Source organism: Eumetopias jubatus, unplaced genomic scaffold (assembly GCF_037043125.1).
Source record: "Eumetopias jubatus isolate StellerSeaLion01/CBP00866 unplaced genomic scaffold, mEumJub1_p1.0 scaffold_3, whole genome shotgun sequence".
Taxonomy (NCBI): domain Eukaryota; kingdom Metazoa; phylum Chordata; class Mammalia; order Carnivora; family Otariidae; genus Eumetopias; species Eumetopias jubatus.
In genome coordinates, this window is record NW_028274809.1 from 24,866,510 (window position 1) to 24,875,857 (window position 9,348).

Genomic DNA, 9,348 nt, shown 5'->3' on the forward strand with positions numbered 1-9,348 from the left:
ATAGCATTGATTGAAAGTGGAGATGGATGAATGATTGAGGAACTAAGGGCTACAACCCTATAAAACAAAATGTATATGGCATAATGCCAAAGTAAAATAGATTGTTTTTTAAATTTATTGTTTATTTTTTAATTTAATTCAATTAATTAACATATAATGTATTAAGTAGTTTCAGAGGTAGAGTTCAGTGATTAATCAGTCTTATATAATACCCATTCTCATTACATCACATGCCCTCCTTAATGTCCATCACCCAGTTACCTCATCGCCCCACCCCCCTCCCCTCCAGCAACCCTCAGTTTGTTTTCTATGATTAAGAGTTTCTTATGGTTTGTCTCCCTCTCTGATTTTGTCTTGTTTTATTTTTCCCACCCTTCCCCTATGATCCTGTTTTGTTTCTTAAATTCCACATATGAGTGAGATCATATGATGATTGTCTTTCTCTGATTGACTTATTTCACTTAGCATAATACCCTCTAGTTCCATCCATGTCATTGCAAATGGCAAGATTTCATTTTTTGTTGGCTGAGTAGTATTCTATTGCATATATATACCACATCTTCTTTATCCATTCATCTGTCAATGGACATCTGGGCTCTCTCCGTAGTTTGGCTATTGTGGACATTGCTGCTATAAACGGGGTGCGGGTGCCCCTTTGGATCACTACATTTATATCTTTGGGGTAAATCCCTGGTAGTGCAATTGTGGGGTCATAGGGTAGCTCTATTTTCAACTTTTTGAGGAACCTCCATACTGTTTTCCAGGGTGGCTGCAGCAGCTTGCATTACCACCAACAGAGTAAGAGGGTTCCCCTTTCTCTGCATCCTCATCAACATTTCCCGTTTGCTAACTTGTTAATTTTAGCCATTCTGACTGGTGTGAGGTGGTATCTCATTGTGGTTTTGATTTGTATTTCCCTGAGGCCCAGTGATGTTGAGCATTCATGTGTCTGTTGGCCATTTGTATGTCTTCTTTGGAGAAACATCTGTTCATGTATTCTGCCCATTTCTTGATTGGATTATTTGTTCTTTGGGTGTTGAGTTTGAGAAGTTCTTTATAGATTTTTTTTTAAGATTTTATTTATTTTTTGACAGCAAGAGAGGGAACACACGCAGGGGGAGTGGGAGGGAGAAGCAGGCTTCACGCCGAGTAGGGAGCCCAACATGGGGCGCAATCCCAGGACCCTGGGATCATGACCCGAGCCAAAGACAGACGCTTAATGACTGAGCCACCCAGGTGCCCCTAGATTTTGGATAGTAGTCCTTTATCTGATATTTCCAAATATCTTCTCCCATTGTGTCAGTTGTCTTTTGGTTTTGTCAACTGTTATCTTTGCTGTGCAAAAATTTTTTATCTTGATGAAGTCTCAATAGTTCATTTTTGCCTTTGTTTCCCTTGCCTTTGGACACGTGTCTAGCAAGAAGTTGCTGCAGCTGAGGTCACAGAGGTTGCTGCCTGTGTTCTCCTCCATTTTGATGGAGTCCTGTCTCACATTTAGGTCTTTCAACCATTTTGAGTCTATTTTTGTGTATGTGTAAGGAAATTGTCCAGTTTCATTCTTTTGCATGTGGCTGCCCAGTTTTCCCAACACCATTTGTTAAAGAGACTGTCTTTTCTCCATTGCATATTTTTTCCTGCTTTGTCAAAATTATTTGACCATAGAGTTGAAGGTCCATATCTGAGCTCTCTATTCTGTTCCATTGGTCTATATATCTATTTTTGTGCCAGTACCATGCTGTCTTGGTGATCACGGCTTTGTAATATAGTTTGAAATCAGGCAACATGATGCCCCCAGCTTTGTTTTTCTTTTTCAACATTTCCTTGGCAATTTGGGGTCTTTTCTGATTCCATACAAATTTTAGGATTATTTGTTCCAGAGCTTTGAAAAATGTCATTGGAATTTTGATAGGGATGGCGTTGAAGGTATAGATTGCTCTGGACAGCATAGACTTTTTAACAATGTTTATTCTTCTGATCCATGAGCATGGAATATTTTTCCATCTTTTTGTGTCTTCTTCAATTTCTTTCATGAGTGTTCTGTAGTTCCTAGAGTATAGATCCTTTACCTCTTTGGTTAGGTTTATTACGAGGTATCTTATGGTTTTTGGTGCTATTGTAAATGGAATTGATTCTCTAATGTCTCTTCAATAAATGGTGCTGGGAAAATTGGACAGCTATATACAGAAGAATGAAACTTGACCATTCTCTAACACCATACACAAAGATAAACATACACAGGAATCCATCAAAATCCTAGAGGAGAACATAGGCAGTAACCTCTTTGACATCGGCCATGGCAACTTCTTTCAAGATACATCTCCAAATGCAAGTGAAACAAAAGGGAAAATGAACTTTTGGGACTTCATCAAGATAAAAAGCTTCTGCACAGCAAAGGAAACAGTTAACAAAACAAAGAGGCAATCCACAGAATGGAGAAGAGTTTTGCAAATGACACTACAGACAAAGGGCTTATATCCAACTCAAACTCAACACCTAAAAAACAAAATATCGAGTCAAAAAATGGGCAAAAGATATGAACAGACACTTTCCAAAAGAAGACATACAAATGGCTAACAGACACATGAAAAAATGTTCATCATCATTAGCCATCACGGAAATTCAAGTCAAAACTGCATTGAGATACCACCTTACATCAGTTAGAATGGCAAAAATTGACAAAGCAAGAAACAACAAATGTTGGAGAGGTTGTGGAGAAAGGGGAACGCTCTTACACTGTTGGTGGGAATGTAAATTGGTATAGCCACTTTGGAAAACAGTGTGGAGGTGCCTCAAAAAATTAAAAATAGAGCTACCCTATGACCCAGCAATTGCACTACTGGGTATTTACCCCAAAGACACAGATGTAGTGAAAAGAAGGGCCATATGCACCCCAATGTTCATAGCAGCAATGTCTGCAATAGCCAAATTGTGGAAAGAGCTGAGATGCCCTTCAACAGATAAATGGATAAAGAAGATGTGGTCCATATATACAATGGAATATTACTCAACCATCAGAAAGGATGAATACCCAACTTTTACATCTACATGGATGGGACTGGAGGAGATTATGCTAAGTGAAATAAGTCAAGCAGAGAAAGTCAATTATCATATGGTTTCACTTATTTGTGGAACATAAAGAATAGCATGGAGGACATTAGGAGAAGGAAGGGGAAAATGAAGGGGGGAAATTGGAGGGGGAGACAAACCATGAGGACTATGGACTCTGAGAAACAAACTGAGGGTTTTAGAGGGGAGGGGGGTGGGGGATGGGTTAGCCCGGTGATGGATATTAAGGAGGGCATGTATTGCATAGAGCACTGGGTGTTATATGAAAACAATGAATTGTGGATCACTACCTCAAAAACTAATGATGTATGGTGACTAACATAACATAATAAAATTAAATTAAATTTTAAAAAATGAAGAGAAGTTTTCAATTTTAATAAAGTACAAAGTACAACATCAATTAAAAAAAAAGAAGAGACTGTCTTTTTTCCATTGGATATTCTTTCCTGCTTTGTCAAAGATTAGTTGACCATAGAGTTGAGGGTCCATTTCTGGCCAGTTCTCTATTCTGTTCCATTGATATATGTGTCTGTTTTTGTGCCAATACCGTACTGTCTTGATTACAGCTTTGCAATAGAGCTTAAAGTCCAGAATTGCCATGTCACCAGTTTTGGTTTTCTTTTTCAGTATTTCTATGGCTATTTGGGGTCTTTTCTGGTTCCATACAAATTTTAGGATTATCTGTTCTGGCTCTGTGAAAAAAGTTGATGGTATTTTGATAGGGATTGCATTGAATATATAGATTGCTCTAGGTAGCATAGACATTTTCACAACATTTGTTTTTCTGATCCATGAGCATGGAATGTTTTTCCATTTCTTTTTGTCATCCTCAATTTCTTTCATGAGTGTTCTATAGTTTGCTGGGTACAGATCCTTTGCCTCTTCAGTTAGGTTTATTCCTAGGTATATTATTTATGATTTTTGGTGCAAATTTAAATGGGATCAACTCCTTAATTTCTGTTTCTTCTGTCTCATTGTTAGTGTATAGAAATATGACTAATTGCTATGCATTGATTTTATATCCTGACATGTTGCTGAATTCCTGTATGAGTTCTGGCAATTTTGGGGTGGGAGCTCTCCACACAGAGTATCATATCATCTACGAAGAGCAAAGACTTCTTTGCTAATCTGGGTGTCTTTTATATCTTTTTTCTTGTTTGATTGCTGAGGGTAGGATTTCTAGTACTATGTTGAACAACAGTGGTGATAATGGATATCCCTGCCATGTTCCATTTTGAGTCTATTTTTGTGTATGGTGTAAGGAAATGGTCTAGTTTCATTCTTCTGCATGTGGCTGTCCAATTTTCCCAATACCATTTGTTGAAGAGACTGTCTTTTTTCCATTGGTTATTCTTTCCTGCTTTGTCAAAGATTAATTGACCATAGAGTTGAGAGTCCATTTTTGAGTTCTCTGTTCTGTTCCATTGATCTATGTGTCTGTTTTGATTACAGCTTTGTAATAGAGCTTGAAGTCCAGAATTTTGATGCCACCAGCTTTGGTTTTCTTTTTCAACATTCCTCTGGCTATTCAGGGTCTTTTCTGGTTCCATACAAACTCTGTTTTTCCCCATTGAGAATTTCATTGTGTTTAATTTTATTTTTGTACATATATAAGTTTTTCCTTTGTTACAATTTTGGGATCTAGTTTTATAACAAACAGAACAAAGTACACATAGGATACAGTGTATTGCTCTGTTCTGTTCAGCTGTCTGATTGTATTCTCTCCTTTTTCTTTCTTTCTTTTTTAATGTTTGTTTGTTTTGGGTCTCTTCTGATGTGTTTAGTGTATATTTATCTGGGATATTGTTGCCATTTCAGTATTTTGTTCTCTCATTCATCTATTCTTCTCTGGATAGAATGACAAAACAGAAAAACTTAACCTCAAGAAAGAGAACTAGAGGCAGTACTGACTGCCAGGAACCTAATCAGTATGGATATAAGTAAGATGTCAAAACCAGAGTTCAGAATAATGATTATAAAGATACTAGAGGGGCTTGAAAAAGGCATAGGAGACACTAGAGAATCCCTTTCTGGAGAAATAAAAGAACTATAATCTAATCAAGTCAAAATTAAAAAGGCTATTAATGAGATGCAATAAAAAATGGAGGCTCTAGGGCGCCTGGGTGGCTCAGTTGGTTAAGCGACTGCCTTCGGCTCAGGTCATGATCCTGGAGTCCTGGGATCGAGTCCCACGTCGGGCTCCCTGCTCAGCAGGGAGCCTGCTTCTTCCTCTGACCCTCTTCCCTCTCGTGCTCTCTATCTCTCATTCTCTCTCTCTCAAATAAATAAATAAAATCTTTAAAAAAAAATAAAATAAAATAAAAAAAAATAAAAAAAAATGGAGGCTCTAATTGCTAGGATAAAGGAAGCAGAAGAGAGAATTACTGATATAGAAGACAACATGATGGAGAATAAAGAAGATAAGAAAAAGATAGATAAACAACTACTGAATCACGAGGGGAGAACTTGAGAGATAAGTGATACCATAAAGTGAAACAATATTAGCATAATTGGGATCCCAGAAGAAGAGGAAAAAGAAAGGGGAGCAGAAGGTATATTGAAGCAAATTATAGCTGAGAACTTCCCTAATCTGGGGAAGGAAACAGGCATTCAAGTCCAGGAGGCACAGAGAACCCCCCTCAAAAGGGCCGATTCAATAAGAATCGGCCAAAACCCTGACATATAATAGAGAAACTTGCAAATCTCAGAGACAAAGAGAAAATCCTGAAAGCAGCTCAGGACAAGAGGTCTGTAACCTACAAGGGTAGAAACATGAGACTGGCAGCAAACCTATCCACAGAAACCTGGCAGGCCAGAAAGACTGGCATGATATATTTAGGGTGCTAAATGAGAAAAATATGCAACCAAGAATACTTTATCCAGCAAGGCTGTCATTCAAAATGGAGAGATAAAAAGCTTCCAGGACAAACAGAAACTAAAAGAATTTGTGATCACTAAACTATCCCTGCAAGAAATATTAAAGGGGATCCTTCAAGTGAAGAGAGAGCCCCAAAATAACATAGACCAGAAAGGAACAGAGACAATATACAGAAACAGTGACTTTACAGGTAGAACAATGGCATTAAATTCATATCTTTCAATAGTTACTTTGAATGTAAATGGGCTAAATGCCCCAATCAAAACACACAGGCTATCAGATTAGATAAAAAGCAAGACCCATTGATAAGCTGTCTGCAAAAGACTCATTTTACATCCAAAGACACCTCCAGATTGAAAGTGAGGGGGTGGAAAACCATTTATTATGCTAATGGACATCAAAAGAAATCTGGGGTAGCAATCCTTATATCAGACAATTAGATTTTAAACCACAGACTATAATAAGAGATGAGGAAGGACACTATATCATAACTAAAGGGTCTGTCCAACAAGAAGATCTAACAATTGTAAATATTTACACTCCTAATATGGGGGCAGCCAATTATATAAACCAATAAATAACAAAATCAAAGAAACACATCAACAACAATACAATAATAGTAGGGGATTTTAACACCCCACTCACTACAATGGACAGATCATCTAAGCAGAAAATCAACAAGGGAACAAGGGCTTTAAATGACACATTGGACCAGATGGACTTCACAGATATATTTAGAGCATTCCATCCTAAAGCAACAGAATACACATTCTTCTCTAGTGCACATGGTATATTCTCCAGTATAGATCACATACTGGGTCACAAATCAGGTCTCAACTGGTACCAAAAGATTGGAATCATTCTCTGCATATTTTCAGACCACAATGCTTTGAAACTTGAACTCAATCACAAGAGGAAATTTGGAAAGATCTCAAATACATGAGGTTAAAGAGCATGCTACTAAAGAATGAATGGGTCAACCAGGAAATTAAAGAATTTAAAAGTTCATGAAAATAAATGAAAATGAAAACACAACTGTTCAAATCCTTTGGGATGCAGCAAGGGTGGCCCTAAGAGGGAAGTACATAGCAATACCAGCCTTTCTCAAGAAACAAGTGAGGTCTCAAATACACACCATGACCTTATAAAAGGAGCTAGAGTAAGAACAGCAAATAAAGCCTAAACCCGGCAGGAGAAGAGAATTAATAAAGATTAGAGCAGAAATCAATGAAACAGAAATCAAAAGAACAGTAGAACGATCAACAAATCAGGAGCTGGTTCTTTGAAAGAATTAATAAGATCAATAAACCCCTACCCAGACTTATCAAGAAGAAAAGAGAAAAGACCCAAATTAATAAAATCATGAATGAAACAGGAGAGATGACAACCAACACCAAAGAAATGCAAGCAATTATAAGAACATATTATGAGCAACTGTATGCCAACAAATTAGACAATCTGGAAGAAATGGATGCATTTCTAGAAACATATAAACTACCAAAACTGAAACACGAAGAAATAGAAAACCTGAACAGACTATAACCAGCAAGGAAATTGAAGCAGTAATCAAAAATCTCTCAATGAACAAGGGTCCAGGGCCGGATGGCTTCCCAGGGGAATTCTACCAAACATTTAAAGAAGAATTAATACCTTTTCTTCTGAAGTTGTTTCAAAAAATAGAATGGAAGGAAAACTTCCAAATTCTTTCTATGAAGCCAGCATTACTTTGATCCCCAAACCAAAGACCCCACCAAAAAGGAGAATTACAGACCAATATCCCTGATGAACATGGATGCAAAAATTCTCACCAAGATACTAGCCAATAGGATCCAAGAGTATATTAAAGGGATTATTCACCACAACCAAGTGGGGTTTATTCCTGGGCTGCAACGGTGGTTCAACATCTGCAAATCAATCAGTGTGATACACTACGTAAATAAAAGAAAGGACAAGAACCATATGCTCCTGTCAATAGATGCAGAAAAAACATTTGACAAAGTACAGCATCCTTCCTTGATTAGAACTCTTCACAGTGTAGGGATAGAGGGAACTTACTTCAATATCATAAAAGCCATATATGAAAAGCCCCAAATATACCTAAAAAGTCAAAATCACTCTCCTTATTCTCCATAGCATGTGTTCTAAGGCTAAACTTCATTTCCCAATAGATGGAATTTTTTTTACTTCTTTTAACTTAGTCTTTTTCTAATGACTTGAATTTTATACATGAAAGCAGTGATACATTTGTATATTTTGAATAAATTGATCATAGACAAACATCCAGGGGTTTTAGGAGCATGAACAGGAAATTGGATTTTTAGAGAATCTGTGTTTCCTATTAAAAAAATTTTTAAACAAAATAGCTTAAAAACATGAGAAAACAGAACCAATTAGTTGGCTATATTTGTCTTTACAGAGACACACAAGTATATCCACTGGCAGACATAAAACAATTTCAGCATTATCTTATATTTAATTTAAAAAATAAACATTGGCCTTGCCCTTTTAGGAAATTTTATAATTTTCTGCTTTGACTCAGAATCTGTATGACCTTTGTACCACCCATGTGCTGAGGAATGCCATAACATTGTTAACATTGATCTTTTTTTCTGCAAATGTTCCATCAAATTCCCTTTAAGGCTTTATCTTCTTTGTGGGTAGAGTTAATACAAGCTACTCTACCTGAAAATCCATACTTAGCTTGCTATCTATAGCAATTAATAAATGATTTTGTTTATCAGCCATTAATCCCTATGTCATTAATCAAAAAAAGCTAGATATTCTGTTTGTTCTTCAATATGGCAGGAGAGATGATGAGAGCACATGAAAAGAGAAAAAAGGAACAAATTTTATTTTATGTGATGAGAGAAACAGTGTAGATAAAAACCATTTCAAAATGATTCCTGGCCCTAGACTTAAAAATTGTTTCAACACAGTTTATGAAATAACACACGTAGAAGGAAATACAACAAATATCTTTAACATTTTTCCTGTCAGGTCCTGCATAAGAGTTAAGAACCTTGGGTATTTTATCTTATTTCATTTTTAGCCAACCCACATCGACCAGCAGAGAAATTTATAGCTAAGTTATCAGATAAGTGAATATGTGTTTTATAACCTCTGATCTTCTCTCTTTGTGTTTCCTGCTTTTCTTGGGTGTCTCCACACCAGGAAACCCAGCATTTTGTCTACCTTTTCCTTGTCATAAGCTTAGAGGCCCATTTGGCATACATAGTTTAACCAGATTTCCCTTGAAGGTCCTGGATGCATCTCTTCAACATATATTTAAAGCTATGATGCATGAAGTAACCTGAAAGCAACACCGTGCAATCCCAGAAAGAAGTTAAGATCAGTGGGGAGCAAAATGAGAAATTTGCCTGCCAAACATCATAAGCTCTGTCTTT